The following is a 16,559-nucleotide window of genomic DNA, read 5'->3' as shown; positions in this document are numbered from 1 at the left end:
TATATGTGTGCTCGCGCGCGCGCCTGCGCGACCCGGCTCCGCGGGACTGCGGGCGTGGGTGTCGGGGCGCGCGCCGCGGGCCGGGACTAGGCGGGCTCTCGCAGCCCTCCTCGCTGGGCTCCTCCTCCCGAGAGTCTCAACGACAACAAAGCGCGGCGCCAGCCTAGGAGAAGAAGGAGGGGGAGAGCAGAGCCCCGAACGCTCCATGAGCGCAGTCGCGCGGCCTCTCAGACTCCGGGCAGGGCGCCTGGTACTGAGGGTCCCCGGCGGGCGCGTCCGTCCGCCAGGCTCTGGGCCCGCCCTGGTGTCCGGTTCCCGGTTAGAATCGGACACCAGGTAACACCCGAGATAAGATGCTGACCGCAGATCGCAGAGGTTACCTCGGCGTGGAAATACTGACAAGAGAAGATGTTGGTGCCATACAAGACTTCGATAAACTGACGCCCTCAGATTTGATCAGGCACCAAAAGGTTTGCAGCTGAGTTTCTTACCTAGGACGCTCGACTTGTCGTGGATTTCTTGGCAAATGAGGGGAGAAGTGTAACTAACTCGGGAGAAATGCAAAATTTCCCCCATTCCTAAACGCAAGGGCAGATTTTGAACAATTATGAATGGGAACTAAATTGCTTCTAATTTGTAAATGACTCCAGAACAGCTAATTGTGCATTTTTAAGTTTTTGGGTTTTTTATTTAAAGCTACTTCTTTAGGTTTGGGAAAACATCTTCACAAGTCCTTATCCTATTATCAGTGCCTAAATTGTTCATTTGTACACTAACAATGCACTACATGCGATACGCACACCAAAGCTCTATTCACTTTGGTTCATAAATATCTTTTTTCTTAAATCTTTGTCAGTCACTGGAGACCTCAGAGTCCAGAGCTCGCTCCTCAACGACCCAATACACAAAAAAGGTCCAACCCAGGGTACTCAGGAGTCCGCCCACCCAGCCAATTCCAGACTCCGGGCTTTGCGCAGGGCCCGTCACTCAAGTGACGCGCGGCCCCGCCCCTGCACCAAGCTAGTTCGACGCGTACAAACAGATGATGTCATTGTATCCACACGCGCGTGACCCGGGAGCTCTGCGCCGCGTCCCCATTCGCTGCACCGCCTACTCGTCAAACCACGCCGCGCGCTGACTGGCCGCGGGCACCAGTCTCCAGGCCCCAGACACCCCTCTCCGCCCCCCGCCCCCGCCCCCCAGCAAATAATAAACAATCGAGTAAAATTCTAAGGAAGAAAGGAGGGGACAGAGAGGAGAGGAGAGAAAGAGAGGGCGAACCTGAAGCCAACCTTTCGCGCGCTGAGGGAGAGTTCAGAGGCGGGGGACTTGAGAGGACAGAGGAGGGAAGAAGGGGAGCAGACCTGGGGCGATGGGTCCTGCTGCGAGGTGGTGGTGTAGGGAGAGGAAACTTGGAGAGCACCCTGCGGGGCGCGCCTGCCAAAGTAGAGGGACACTAGGGCCCTGGAGCTGCCGGGCTTGCGGCTTCTGGGCGGTGCGCGGCAGTCCGAGGGGGTGGAGAGTGAGACACGCCGGAGCGGCGCGGGCGGAGCCGGCAGACACGTGCGGGAGGAGGGCGGGCGCGCGCCGAACTGGCTCACCCGGGGCGCGCGGCAGCAGTAGCCGCGCGCGCTTGTTTACCAGCGCACGTGGGTGTTATTTTTAAATGGAATGTTGTGCTGGCCGCGCAGCGGAGTGGCGGGCGCGTGGGGCAGCCCGCGCTGGCTGGGGGACGCTGCAGACCCGGGCCACGACCTCTCCGGGCTCCGCTCATGGGCCAGGCAGACTGTCTCCGCTGCAGGATTCCGGCGCAGCGGCTGGCTGGGGCCGGTGAGCCTGATGGCGACTTTCGCGCGCTGCCCAAGCCCCTGCGGAGACGACGAGTTCCCGCCACCAAACGCTGCCTTCTTTAAGCCCGGTTTCGGCTCTTTCAATCACATTTCGGGAACAAAGCCGGCGGGGCTCCGCGGCCACACGTTCCGGAGCCGATTTCACATGCTCACATACTCCCTGGCACACTACACCCTGGCCGCGAGGTGGATTTATCACCTTGCGTAGTTTGTGACCTCGCTCTCGCTCAGAATGTCCCCCGAACGCGCCCGTCACTTGGGCATACAGCTCTGGCACGTACAAATGCGCTTTTGCTACCTCGGCTTCTCTTTGGAAGGGAACTCTGGGAAGGGGGGCTCTGACTGCTTCCTGGTGGTGTTCCTGCGCTTGCTGCTCCACTTTTCTCATTGTGGGCCTGTCCTGAGAGCCCTGAGTTTGCCTTTGGTTTATAGCCTGGCAATGTGGACGCTGACATAGGACAACTCTCAACTGAAAGTGTCCCTGGGGGGTAAGGGGACGGATTGGGACTTCAAAGATCACATGGGGGGCCGAGGGGCTTTTGGGCATGTTACCAGGAGTCGTGCTCAGCATCAGCGTGTTCAGCTTTTTGGGAGGAACCCAGAGGCCAGATCACCCATTGCTTTGCACCGTGATAGAGCATAGAATACAAAGAACTTTGAGTTGTTCCTTCTTAATACTTCTAGCACACTGTTAAAAAAAAAAAAAAAAGTTCACACTCTGAATCTAAGCAAACTTTTGTCCTTAAAGTACAAACATGCAGACTTAGAATATATTTACACTGGCTGGGCTCTCAGGTTATTAGATTTTCACTAAAAACCTGTTGAGTGTCCATTTACAGAATGCCTATCCCAAGGGCATTCAAAACCTGGAAGCATTAAAGATTCAGATTAACTGAGCTTTTTGTGACCCCCTTGGTGAGGAATGGGGGTTGGGGACATGATACAGCTATGTCTCTCAAAAAGCTTACAGCCTTGAGGAGACAAGACATTAAAAAGTTCAGTATTTCGAGAGTTGAAAAGCAGTACAAGACAAACACAAGAGGTCATGCATAGTGTTGGGTAAGTTTCCAATGAGTTGAGGATCAAAACTTCAAATGGAAATAAAATAACAACAACAAAAACTTCAAATGGCAGTGATCAGAAACATTGAGCTTGGTAAATGTGCATCTTACTCAGAAAATTTACCCTTGTAATTTGTCCCTATGGGCAAACCTTGGAAAATCTCAGTGATTGTTACATTTTAGCCTGAAATTGCTTTGACCTTTGCTTTCCCCACAAAGCCTCCATGTGCCTTCATTTCTTACCCGCAACTTTTTCTCCCTACACTTTTTTAGTACATATAATCCCAAACTTAGAATTGTTCAATTTAGGGTTTTTCAACTTTACAGTGATGTGCAAGCGATTCACATTCAGTAGAAACCCTACTTCAAATTTTGAATGTTAATCTTTTGCACCACCCCCCCACCCCACCCCCCCACCATGTGCTGTAGATCATTTCTTGTGATGCTGGACAGCAGCAGTGAGCCACAGTTCCCAGCCAGCCACCTGATCACTGGCCTTAACAACCAATATACTTAGAACCATTCTATACCTATATGGTCATTGTGTTTTTCACTGTCAGCATTCAATAAATTACATGAGATAGTCAACATTTTATTATAAAGTAGGATTTGTGTTAGATGATTTTGTCCAACTGTAGATTATTAATATAAGTGTTCTGAGGGGCGCCTGGGTGGCTCAGTCGGTTAAACACCTGACTTTGGCTCAGGTCATGATCTTGCGGTTCGCGGGTTCCAGCCCCGCCTCGGGCTCTGTGCTGACAGCTCAGAGCCTGGATCCCACTTCGTATTCTGTGTCTTCCTCTCTCTCTGTTCCTCCCCCACTCACACTCTGTCTTGCTGTCTCTCTCTCAAAAATAAATAAACAATAAAAAAATACAAGTGTTCTGAGCATAAGGTAGGCAAGGCTAAGCTATGATGTTCGATAGGTTAGGTACATTAAATGCATTTTCAACTTACACTGGGTATTTTCAGGACATAACCATATCATAAGTCAAGGAAGATCTGTATAGGAAAGCTGAGTAAGTTATGGTTGTTGATCGAGAAGGAATGCCAGCCTTAACTTTGTGGTAGAATTTTTGGTCAAAACTTTCCCTACGTCCTTTTCTTTTTTTTTTCTTTTCTTTTTTTTTTTTGGAGGGGGTGGGGAGGGGCAGAGAGAGAGGGAGACACAGAATCCCAAGCAGGCTCCAGGCTCCAAGCTGTCAGTGCAGAGCCCGACACAGGGCTCAAATTCACGGACTGCAAGATCATGACCTGAGCCAACATCGGATGACTAAACCAAATGAGCCACCCAGGCGCCCCAAAACTTTCCCCACTTCTTAACTCACTTCTTGTTTACTTTTATAAGTGATCTGAGGTGGTAATTGTTCACTCCATTGTAAATTCAGTCACTGGAGGAACAAGACTTTACAAAACTTTTTACCCGAATAAGCTAAGTAAATTCACCATTTCCAACATCTAACTGTGAGGCAATTGGTAGTAGATGCCAGAGCTCTGCCTCTGAGGGGGCCACCACTCAGCACCTGGGTCCTTACCGATGCTCCTCACACCTAAGTCAGCTGCACACTCCTCTGACCCCAGAGCCTAAATACTAGGGAGCGAGCATGCTTCCCGTCAACCGAGTGCTCATTTCCCTCGAGGACTGGCTTCTACATCCATCTCAACAATGAAGACAGGAAACAAGTACAGTAGAAGTCTCCAAACATATATGTGACCCAGCTGGAAAGAAAGAAGGATCCCCAATATTCAGGTCTATGGCTGCTCCCCACCCTTTGTCTGACATCCACATTAGTCCCTTCCTCTGCCTCCCATTCCTCAGCAAACTACTCACAGGGAAAAAATATAGAACACTATGTATGAAAGAGCTTGAACTTTGCCTTGTCTTTCAGGGTGTTAAGGAGACAGCAGGCCCAAAATGGAGTTACTTTTGCTAAGTCCCACATCAACAAACCAAGACTTTATACCTAATGTAATTGCAGTTTCAATACCCACCCCGTGCCACCCCCAGGAATGTAGCCTGTAACCAGTCAACATGGAATTACCTGGTTAGCACTAATGAGATAACCATCCCAATGGGAAGTCCCCTTTCCAGTCCCCTTAGGAAGGCGACCTTGCCTGAAACAATGCATTCTTTGCTAATAATGTCTTTTTTTCCACCCCCTTTCCACCTTTAAAAACCTTTCCTTCTTTATAGCTTGGTGGAGCTCTCTCTTCTACTGCTGGATGGGATGCCGCTCAATTCATAATAGTTTAACAAAGCCAGTTTGAGCTTCAATTTTACTCAGTTGAATTTTTGTTATATAGCAAGGCATCATTCGAGGCAGGTTTCATTACCACCCTCCCCAAGAATCTCTGGAGCTCCTGTCCTCTCTCCTCTGCCTCCTTCAGGCATGACACACCCTGGCAGAGCCGCCCCTAGTCATTACAGTGACTGTCTTAGGATTAATTTGGAGGACAACTATGAATGTTTTCAGCAGGGAAAGAGTGGGGATCCAAAAAACATTGAAGGTGTACCTGAAAGGGAATTGCATCGAGAAGAGGAAGTGGAAAGGATTCTCTGTTTTGGTATTATGAGGTAATAATGATAGCTAACCTTTATTTGTCACGTCCAGGCCCTGAAGTAAGCACTTTATTTACAGTATTTAAGCCCTCACAAAGACCAAATCAGGTAGATACACCAAATGCTAAATGTCATGGGGTTAAGAATTCAGGCTCTGAATGAATAGACGCTTCTCTAAAGAAGACATCCGGATGGCCAACAGGCACATGAAAAGATGCTCAACGTCGCTCCTTCTCAGGGAAATACAAATCAAAACCACACTCAGATATCACCTCACGCCAGTCAGAGTGGCCAAAATGAACAAATCAGGAGACTATAGATGCTGGAGAGGATGTGGAGACACGAGAACCCTCTTGCACTGTTGGTGGGAATGCAAATTGGTGCAGCCGCTCTGGAAAACAGTGTGGAGGTTCCTCAGAAAATTAAAAATAGACCTACCCTATGACCCAGCACACCAATGTTTATACAGCACACCTTGTACACCAATGTTTATAGCAGCACTCTCAACAATAGCCAAATTATGGAAAGAGCCTAAATGTCCATCAACTGATGAATGGATAAAGAAATTGTGGTTTATATACACAATGGAGTACTACGTGGCAATGAGAAAGAACGAAATATGGCCCTTTGTAGCAACGTGGATGGAACTGGAGAGTGTGATGCTAAGTGAAATAAGCCATATAGAGAAAGACAGATACCATATGTTTTCACTCTTATGTGGATCCTGAGAAACTTAACAGAAACCCATGGGGGAGGGGAAGGAAAAAAAAAAAAAGAGGTTAGATTGGGAGAGAGCCAAAGCATAAGAGACTCTTAAAAACTGAGAACTGAGGGTTGATGGGGGGTGGGAGGGAGGGGAGGGTGGGTGATGGGTATTGAGGAGGGCACCTTTTGGGATGAGCACTGGGTGTTGTATGGAAACCAATTTGACAATAAACTTCATATATTGAAAAAAAAAAAAAAGAATTCAGGCTCTGAGGTTAAGTCGAATCCCCTTACTTACCAGGTATGTGACCTTGGGCTATTATTTAACCCTTGGCCTTAGTTTCTCATTCATGAAATGAGAATAATATTGGAAAGATTAGGTTAAATGAGATGAACCTAAAGCATTTAGGATTAGAATACTGGGAAAGGGGGGCTTTGAATATAGTGATGCCCAGGCTCCATTTGGGACCAACTGAAGAGTATGTTCTGGCACTGATTTTTTTTTTTTTTTAATGTTTGCCAGATGAATCTAAAGCAGTGAAAACTGAGAACGCTGAATTCAAGGTCTCTCTTCTTTACACTCCAGTGTTTGCCTTCAGCTAGAACTATTGGCTTCTGCTCAAGAATAATGACAGACCATTAAGTATGCACAAGGGGGCAGGTCTCATACACATCTCAGTTTGTCTCTAGAACAACCTACCCCAGTAGGGACCATCCCTCTCATTTTACAGCATTTTTCCCTGGGTCACACAATGAGTGGTAGGCCCAGAATTGGAACAAAAGGCTGTGTGGGTCCATGGCATTTGCTCCTTCACCAACCCTGCAATTCTTATCTAGGTGGGCCACTTAGCCTAGAGAAACAGAGCTGGAAACAGGCAAACAAACAGAACTCCAAGTGCAAACCCAACCAATCCAAAGCTGGTGTTTGGCCAAATCTGTACCCATCAGGTTGTTTTCTTGGATCTCTCATGTGTTTTTAAAGTTTTTGAGGGGTGCCTGGGTGGCTCAGTCAGTTAAGCGTCCGACTTCAGCTCAGGTCATGATGTCACGGTTCATGGGTCCGAGCCCTGTGTCAGACTCTGTGCTGATAGCTCAGAACCTGGATCCTGCTTCAGATTCTGTGTCTCCCTCTCTCTGCCCCTCTCCCACTCGCACTCTCTCTCTATCAAAAATCAAATAAACATTTTTAAAAAATTAAAGTTTTTGAATCAATTGGCAACATCTGAAAAGGAGGATATTTCACCTGAAAGTCAGATTTCTCATTCTTCTTGAGAAATAAGTAACTCTGGTAACACATGGCAACAATTAGCTGCTATGTGCTCTCCAGCTCACCTCTACATCATCAGACCCTCTTCATTTATGTCTCCTGACCGACCTCTAGACTTTGAACTTAGCCACCTAACTTGTATCTTCTGCCTCAACAGGGCACAACAGAGCTGGCTCCTTCCAGCTCATGAGCAGTGACTGTGCACATCCCTACCCAACTCTTTGTTCCGTGAATCAGACTGGTCACTCGAAATGGATTGTTGTGGGATTTGTTACCCCACAAAAACTGGCGATGCTAACAGTCGAGTCTTTTGTGGGTTTTGTTTTGTTTTCGTTTTTCCTGAAAGTCAGTTTGCTGGCACACCATTGCCCCCACTCCACTCAGCTACTGTCTGGGGCTCCGAAGATGAAGATTTGTTCTAAGTAGAAAGTGAAGGGAACAGAAGCGTTTGAGAAACTACTTCAATTCTGCTAAGTAATTGATTATACATTGTCTAATTTTTATTATTTTTAAAGTTTATTTATGCTGAGAGAGAGACAGAGTGAGAGAGAGAGCAGGTGGGGAAGGGGCAGAGAGAGAGAATCCCAAGCAGGCGCCACACCACCAGCTCAGAGCCCAACGCGGGGCTCAAACCCTCGAACCTCAAGATCATGACCTGAGCCAAAGTCAGACACTTAGCCACCTGAGCCACCCGGGTGCCCCTGTCTAACCTTATTTTTAAAGTACTTGAACTTACTGTGATGGAGTAGATATCCAGAACAAGCCTCTTGATGAAAACTAAAGTTATATGTTTTACTATTTTTTAAAGTGAATCATTGAACTGGCAAGAAAGCAGGGAAACCACCAAAGTCAAAAACAAAGTTACGGTGGGACCCCTGGCAAGTGAGCAAGCTCCTAGAAAATCTGTCAAACAGCAGTGTCCTTGAGCTTCCACAATGACAGGTACCCAGTGGTGGAGACCCAGAAGATATACCCCGAAGCCTATCCAAGATCATGAGCATAATAAGAACCTATCCCAATGTAAATTGGCACAACCTCTATGGAAAACAGTAAGGAGGTTCCTCAAAATATTAAAAATAGAACAACCAGGGGCGCCTGTGTGGCTCAGTCAGTTAACTGGCTGACTTTGGCTCAGGTCACAATCTCACAGTTTGTGAGTTCAAGCCCCGCGTCCAGCTCTGTGCTGACCGCTCAGAGACTGGAGCCTGCTTCAGATTCTGTGTCTCCCTCTCCCTCTCTCTCTGCCCCTCCCCCACTCATGCTCAGTCTCTGTCTCTCAAAAAATAAATGTTAAAAAATTAAAAAAAAAAATAGAACAACCATATGATCCAGCAATCTCACTTCTGGAGATCCAAAGGAAATGAAATAACTATCTCAAAAGGATATCTGCACCCCCAATATTCATTGCAGCATAATTCACAATACCCAAGGCATGTTTCCCAAGGCATGTAAATAACTGTCCACCGAGGGATGAAGTCATAAAGAAGATGTGGTGTATATACAATGGAATATTAGTTATAAAAAAGAAGTCCTGCCATTTGTGACAACATGGATGAAACTTGAGGGCATTATGCTAAGAAAAGTAAGTCATACAGAGAAGGAGTGTAGTGTCTCACATATATGTAGAATCTAAAAAAGTCGAATTCCTAGAATAGTGGATTGGTGGTTGCCAGGGGTTTTTTGTGAAGCAATGGAGAGATATTGGTCAAAGGGTATAAACTTTCAGTTATAAGATGAATAAGTTCTGGGGATCTAATGTACAGCACGGTGACTATACTTAACAACACTGTATTTTATACTTGAAAGTTACTAAGAGAGTAAATCTTAAATGTTCTCACCACACACACACACACACACGAGTAATTACGTGAAGTGATGGGTGTGTTAACTAACCTAATGGTGCTAATCATTGCACGATATATACATATATCAAATAATCATGCTGTGGACCTTTTTTTAAAAAAATATGGAATGCTTCACAAATTTGTATGTCTTCTTTGCACGGGGGCTATGCTAATCTCCTCTGTATCATTCCAATTTTTGCATATGTGCTGCCGAAGTGAGCACACGCTGTATAACTTAAACTTACACAATGTTACATGTCAACTATACCTTAATAAAATTGGGAGAAAATATTTCACATAAAACACTTATATATTAAAAAAAAAGAACCTCTCTGATAAAACTGGGATTCCAAAGAGCCAAGTAAAGATGAATGTGAAATTGACTTGTTCTGCAGAAGAGGACCCCCCCAAAATTTGCCTGTATTGATCCGGTGCTGGATGGAGTAAAACCAAAAAGACATATGAATCTTCCTTGAGAGTTCATCACTACACTGTGATCTGCATGTAAGATTGTGATTTAAATTCCTGATACCATGGAATTTTAAAAACTTAATCAGTTCAAGTTTGGGGTACTCCAAACAACTGGAAAGAGCAGACACAATCTTCTCTGGAGAAGGAGATCTTGAACTTAGGCCCCAAAGAATGCCCACAGATAAAGTTTCAAGAACAGAAGTTTACAATCAGAAAACAAAACAGGGGCGCCTGGGTGGCTCAGTCGGTTGAGCCTCCGACTTCAGCTCAGGTCATGATCTCACACTCCATGAGTTGGAGCCCCACATCGGGCTCTGTGCTGACAGCTCAGAGCCTGGAGCCTGCTTCAGATTCTGTGTCTCTCCCTCTCTCTGCTCCTCCCCTGCTCATGCTCTGTCTCTCTCTGTCTCAAAAATAAAAAAATAAAAAATAAAAAACATTAAAATAAAAAAACAAATAAAAAACAAAACAAAACAAATAAGGAAGCAAGCCTCCATAAGTAAGAGCAGATAGAAACAAAAAAAGATCAGATACACAAAGATTTAGGATATTGCAATAAGCAGACCCAGAAAATAGGTGTGTTTAATATATTTCAAGAAATAAAAGAGAAGCTTAAAAATATAAGCAAAGAACAGAGTTCAAAAGAAAACAAAAGCTAAATAGATTTTAAATCAAAGACTTCTTATTTATTTTTAATTTTTTCTTCCCAACTAGAGTTTAGGTCCTTGAAGACCTCAGGGCCAGGCCAAATGCCTTATAGGTTATTGTTTGCCAGTTGAAGGAAGGAAGTACTCAATTCTTCTTTTGAAAGCCAGCAGTAAGAATTGAGTTTGTGACCACAGTTTCTAAATTCTATTATAAGATTCAACAAATCACTTCTAAATTTTTTTTTAATGTGTATTTATTTTTGAGAAACAGAGAGACAGAGCACAAGGAGAGAGACAGCGAGACAGAATCCGAAGCAGGCTCCAGGCTCCAAGCTGTCAGCACAGAGTCCAATGCGGGGCTTGAACTCATGGACCAGACCGCGAGATCATGACCTGATCCAAAGTCAGATGCTTAACCGACTGAGCCACCCAGGCGCCCCCCAACAAGTCACTTCTAAAGGAAAGGAAGCCAGGAAGGCAGAATTAATGCAATGCTGCCAGCTGACAGGTCTGCGGCAGACTGCATTGGGCGTCATAAGTGGTGCATCCATTCCATTTCTCATTTGGGGAAAACTTGTACGTCTACTCCCTGGAAAATCTATTTTAAATGCCTAGTAATTGGAATCTTACATACAAATTACTTTAAAACATTGATGTGGTACTTTAAAGAAATCAAGGTCACATGGAACCATTCATTATTCTTCAGACTTACATCTACCTGGTGCAATTTGGCATGTCCACTAGCGTGTAAAGTTTTCTAGAATAATCTAATACTAAAATCCCTACAGGGTGTGTTTCAAGGCTCACGAGACATGATTATTGCCTCTCCTACATTCACAGCTGGAAACGGAGTAAATTTGTGGAACAGGAAGACAGCAGAGGAAACATATAAAAGTTTGACAAATTTTGCAAGTCTGATGTAAACAATTTAAAATCCTCAAACTAGCAAGGTATGAGGTCTGTGCATATGTTACAGCAAAGCCTGGCATAGGAAAGTACTGGGTAAGCTACCACGGTTGCCTTATAAGGATGGTGTATTTGAGTTTGAATGTTATTTATTAGTGATGGTTTGAATGTCTTGGAAGAAGGTTTATCCTTTGCCAGAGGAACTTCTCTTTCAATTCAGGTCGTGGCAGACCCCTTCTTGGTGGCCTGAGTAGGGATCCTAGTGCCATTAGTGGGACCTGCGTTCTGAGTCCAGTCTGCCCACTTCAAGAAGCATTCAGGGCATCTGGCCTGAGCACCTGGGTTCTCACCAGGGAGGAAAGTCTGGTTGGTGGTTCGATCCACTCTTGTCCACGTGTTGGAAAGGCCTCACCTTCATTCTGTTGCTTGACTCTCTAGATAGTTCACGTTCCTTTAATAATCACATTTCTGCACCCTCTCAGGGGTTACCTGTGCTCATTTCTGGAGAGACTACGGATGCCAACAAAATAGGTGACACAATCGCTAAATGAGACATATGTGAGGAAGAAGCCTCCAGGCCTCCAAACACGAGTCATTTTATGAAAGCGTAACATCTGAATCACAAGTATTTGCACGGCATTTAGAGCTCTTTTGCAACTTCAATTAATTCTCAAATGTATACTGTTAAGGGCTTCTTTTTTTTTTTTTTTTTAACTCTTAAACTTTTATAAAATCTGTATTTTGGAAACAAATAATGAAGCCAAGTGAATAATTCCATAAAAATCCACAATCCCTAGGGTACCTGTCCTGTTGAGGGAACTAACCAAACCCGTCACTTTGGGTCAGGCTTTCCTATTCACTATGGAGAGTGAAACTCACTTTGTAGTTTGTAGGGATCTTGCCCACCAATAAGATGAGGTTTGAGCCAAGCCCCCCCTTTTTTTCTCATTTGTTGTGTTATCAAACTACGTGGTTGAAGAGTGAATTGGTTGTCATGACAACCAACTGGAAGGGCTGTGACCCACAAGGAGCCTAGAAGTGGGAGATACTGCGGCCTGCACAGCTGGCCTTTCTCCAGTGCACAGGCAGCAGAGAGGAGAGTCCAACAGCCAGGGGATGGTTGGTGGCCTCAGAAACCATTCTCAGCTGTCCCCTGGACCTGACAGCTCAGTGGTAAAGTGGTGAAATCAACTTTCCTCACCTGCTGAATAGAGAATCAGAGCCTAGCTGGAGAAACCACAGGTGGAAGAATTCCATGAGGCTCAGTCTGAAAGAAGTCATTTTGACCTTTTCTCCCCTCCCCCTATAAACTCAGTATTACCAATAAGTTGTTCCTTTTAAACAAATTGATCCCCCAAGTGAACAATTAGAATTGCATTCCTATCTCAAGTATAAAAACTAGTTTCTAGTATGTTTTAAGTTAGTCCTCCTCCCCTTTTCCACAGTTGTAGTATATTAATATTGAAAGCAGGCTGGTCAGAATTCTTACATCATTGTTGCTTAACTTCTGGATTCAAGAAATACTCAGAAGATGAGAATGCTTGGAAAATCCCTTCTAGATGTCCTTAATGTGGTCCCGCCTAATGCTTTCATTCTCTCAGATACTAAAAAGAAAAAACAAAAGTTTATTAACCTTGAATCTTTCAACTTATCCAATAGGAAACAAAGGCACTTAAAATATTTTAAAAGGCATCTATATTTTGTACTTGTCCTATATCTATGAGGATGATACGCCTATCTTCTTTTTCAACATATACTTTCTTTTTTTCAGTTCTTTATTGAGAAATATAACATGCTTACAGAAAGTCAGAGAAGAGTTAACACTTTATATGACAGTACGGTTTACTGAATGGCTGTTAGGAGAACATCATATAACTAACACTCAGGTCAAGAAATAGAAGGAGTGCCTGGGTGGCTCCGTGGGTTAAATATCCGACTTTGGCTCAGGTCATGATCTTGCAGTTCATGGGTTTGAGCCCTGAATCAGGCCTTGTACTGACAGCACAGAGCCTGCTTCCGGTCCTCTGTCTCCCTCTCTCTCTCCAAAATAAATAAACATTTAAAAAATATATTTAAAAAAAGAAATAGAAGATTACCAGCACCCTAAAATCCCTAAAGTGCCCTTTCCCATCAAAGCCCTCCCCTATCTCCCTAAAAGTCATCACTCCTAAACTTGTGGTAATTTCTTTGCTTTTCTTTATAGCTTTCCACCTTGTTTGCAGCCCTAAACACTCTCCTTTGGTTTTTTTTTTTTTTTAATTAAAATGTTTTAATGTTTATTGTATTTTTGAGAGAGAGAGGCAGAACATGAGCGGGGGAAGGTCAGAGAGAGAAGGGGACATAGAATCCAAAGCAGGCTCCAGGCTCTGAACTGTCAGCACAGAGCTCAACACGGGGCTCGAACCTATGAACCGTGAGATCATAACCTGGGCCAAAGTTGGATGCTTAACCGACTGAGCCACCCAGGCGCCCCTACACTCTCCTTTAGTTTTGCCTCTTTTTTAAAATTTTTTTTACCTTTATATGAATGGTATCACATTGCGTATGTGATCTCTACGTCTTCTTTTGGGTCTTACTTCCTCTCTGGATAATGTGAGGTTCACCCATGTTGCTATGGGCTGCTCTGCTTCATTCATTTTTATTGCCAAATAGTCAGCTGTATGAATAGCTCTCCATCTATGTATAATCTATATATAGTTAGTGTCTCTATTCAAATGTTGATGGCTAATTGGGCTGTTTCCATTTCAGTGCAGTTGAGAACATTGTTGCTCTGGCATTCCTAGGCATGCGTGCATGACTTCAGTCTATACTTGATAGAGGAGTTTCTGGGTCATAGGCATCTCCCGCTTCACTGAACGCTGGACTGTTCTCTGAAGTGGTTGTACCGTTTGCACTCTCACCAGCACCGGATGTGTGCGCTCTTTGTCCACATTCTCACTAGCAATTAAAATTGTTGAACCATTTAATTTTGTTAGTTTCTTTTAGTGATGATTTAGATTTAATTGAGATTTACTGAGCATCTGCTAAGAAGCAGTGCCGATACTAGGAACTTCTCTGTGTATTTAATTATCATAAAGTCACAACAGCCCCCGAAAGGAGATGATGTTCTCTCCATTTCATAAATGAGGAAAATGAAAGCCACAAGCTAGAAGTTTCCCAGCAGAGGCCGTGACAAAAGTGGGACCAGAAGCCAGGTCTGGCGGACTTACAAAGACCACACACTCTCCACGTTCCTACGCAGTCTCCATCCCTGACCTCTGCTTCCCCTCATCAGCATCTGGAAGACAGATGGCTGGGTCAGAAGTGTGTTGCTTAGAGTCCACCCCAGGCCCTTGCTGGGCACCAGGCCCCGGTTCTGACCTCACACACACCTCACAGACTCCACCACCTGAAGGGAACTTTACAGGTCACACTGCACTCACCCAGCTGAACCACATTTCTCTTGTTATGAAGGATTCCTCTTAAACACTCTTTTAAAACTAGTTTATTCTGTTTTGTTTATTGCCCGGAACCCCACTTCCTTCTCCTTCAGCTCAGCCTTAGTCCTTTTGCAGGGGGATCTTCCCTCCCAGACTCTGAGCTACTTGAATACAAAGACTGTGTTTTAATCCCTTTAAAAAAAATCATGTGTTGTGAGGAGGTGTCAAAGGGTGTGGAGTTTCAGTTATATAAGATGAATAAATTCTGGGGATCTGTACCAACATAGGACCTGTAGTTAACAATTCTGTATTACATACTTAAAATTTTGCTAAGAGGGGAGATCTTATGTTAAGTACTCTTATCACAAAAGAAAAAACAGGGGCACCTGGATGGCTCAGTCAGTTGAGTGACTTCACCTCAGGTCATGATCTCGCAGTTCACGAGTTTGAGCCCCACGATGGGCTCTGTGCTGACTGCTCGGAGCCTGGAGCCTGTTTCAATTCTGTGTCTCCCTCTCCCTCTGCCCCTCCCCTGCTCATGCTCTGTCTCTGTCTCAAAAATAAATAAACATTAAAAAAAAGAAAAAAAAAGTAATGAAAAGAAAGAAAAAAAGAAATGGGGCAAAAATAAACTTTTAGAGGTGATGATGAATAAGTTTATGGCCTTGATGGTGGTGATGGTCTGGGAGAGCACATACTTATCTCCAAACTCATCAGGTTGTATACCTTAAATATATACAGCTTTTTGAGTATCAGTCATACCTCAGTAAAGTTGGTACAATATGATGAAACGAAAGGAAATGAAATAAAGTAGAAGGAAAGGAAAGGAAAGGAAAGGAAAAAGAAAAAATTGGATGTTGAATGCTCAGACCAGGAGCAATATAGGAGAAAAAGCACAAGGCCCAGGGGACATGGCTGCTGTCCCCTGCTCCATTCTCAGCTCACCCAGGCCATTTGACCTTCCCATGTCTCAATGTCTCCTTCTATAAAATGAAAAGGCTAGCCTAGACAATCTCAGAGGCACTTGGTGCTAGCATCTGTGACTGGGCTAATTAATTTCTTCAAAAAGCATTTACCTAACACCTTCTGTTTGCATCCTTTTATAAACGAAACTCTGGCCCATATCATTAATATTCAGATAAAATGCCACAGAGCTGTTGTGTTTTCCCTTCTTTACATGTTCAGGGATATTTGTTATGTCTTCATGGCTTACCTATTTCTAACCACCAGATTTAGTTCTTTTTTAGCAAGAGCCATCTTTGTTATTTCCCCACCAGACTGGAAGCTCAGTAAGGCCAGGGATTTGAGGCCAGGGATTGTGTCTCATTTGTCTTTGTATCTCCAGCACATCGCAGATGTTCAATAAACATAGAAGGAAGCAAGGAAGGAAGGGCAAGAGGGAGAAAAGGAGGACTGATGTTTAGAATCTTCCCATACTTGTGATATCACTGAGCACAGAGACGGTCGATATTTAAACCACGGTCCCTGTCCGTACCGGGTGCCATTGGTTGCAAGCTCTGACCTTTCACTGAACCAGTAGATCATCAGAGCTATACAAAATTACATTTTTTTTTACTGAAGCCTTTCACGGGTACCTAATGGTATTGTGGCCATGATAAAGGATACCAAGTGTCCCTGAATGCAAAGGAGAACAGAAATGAATCGTAATACAGTTACCAGACTCATTTGGCTTTTAACCATAGAAAGTCGACAGCTCTGGGAGATCCGTTATTTCTCCTGAATTGGTGTTTAGTATAAGGCAACCTGCTTTCTGCTAGTTGTTGTTAGTGTGTTTTAGAGGTGCTGTTTAGGAAGGTCTAATTTTCTTT

General features: G+C 44.4%; 1 non-coding gene across 1 annotated transcript; it reads right to left on the bottom strand.

The window, feature by feature from the left end:
- Positions 1-9,403: 9,403 nt before the first annotated feature.
- On the bottom strand, positions 9,404-9,510 carry LOC132668063 (U6 spliceosomal RNA). The gene has a single exon (XR_009605435.1). It is a non-coding gene; the product is annotated as a U6 spliceosomal RNA (small nuclear RNA).
- Between the last annotated feature and the right edge of the window lie 7,049 nt (positions 9,511-16,559).

The sequence above is a fragment of the Panthera onca genome, chromosome B2, assembly GCF_046562875.1.
Source record: "Panthera onca isolate mPanOnc1 chromosome B2, mPanOnc1 haplotype 2, whole genome shotgun sequence".
NCBI classification, from domain to species: domain Eukaryota; kingdom Metazoa; phylum Chordata; class Mammalia; order Carnivora; family Felidae; genus Panthera; species Panthera onca.
This window is presented reverse-complemented; position numbering and strand designations above follow the sequence as displayed.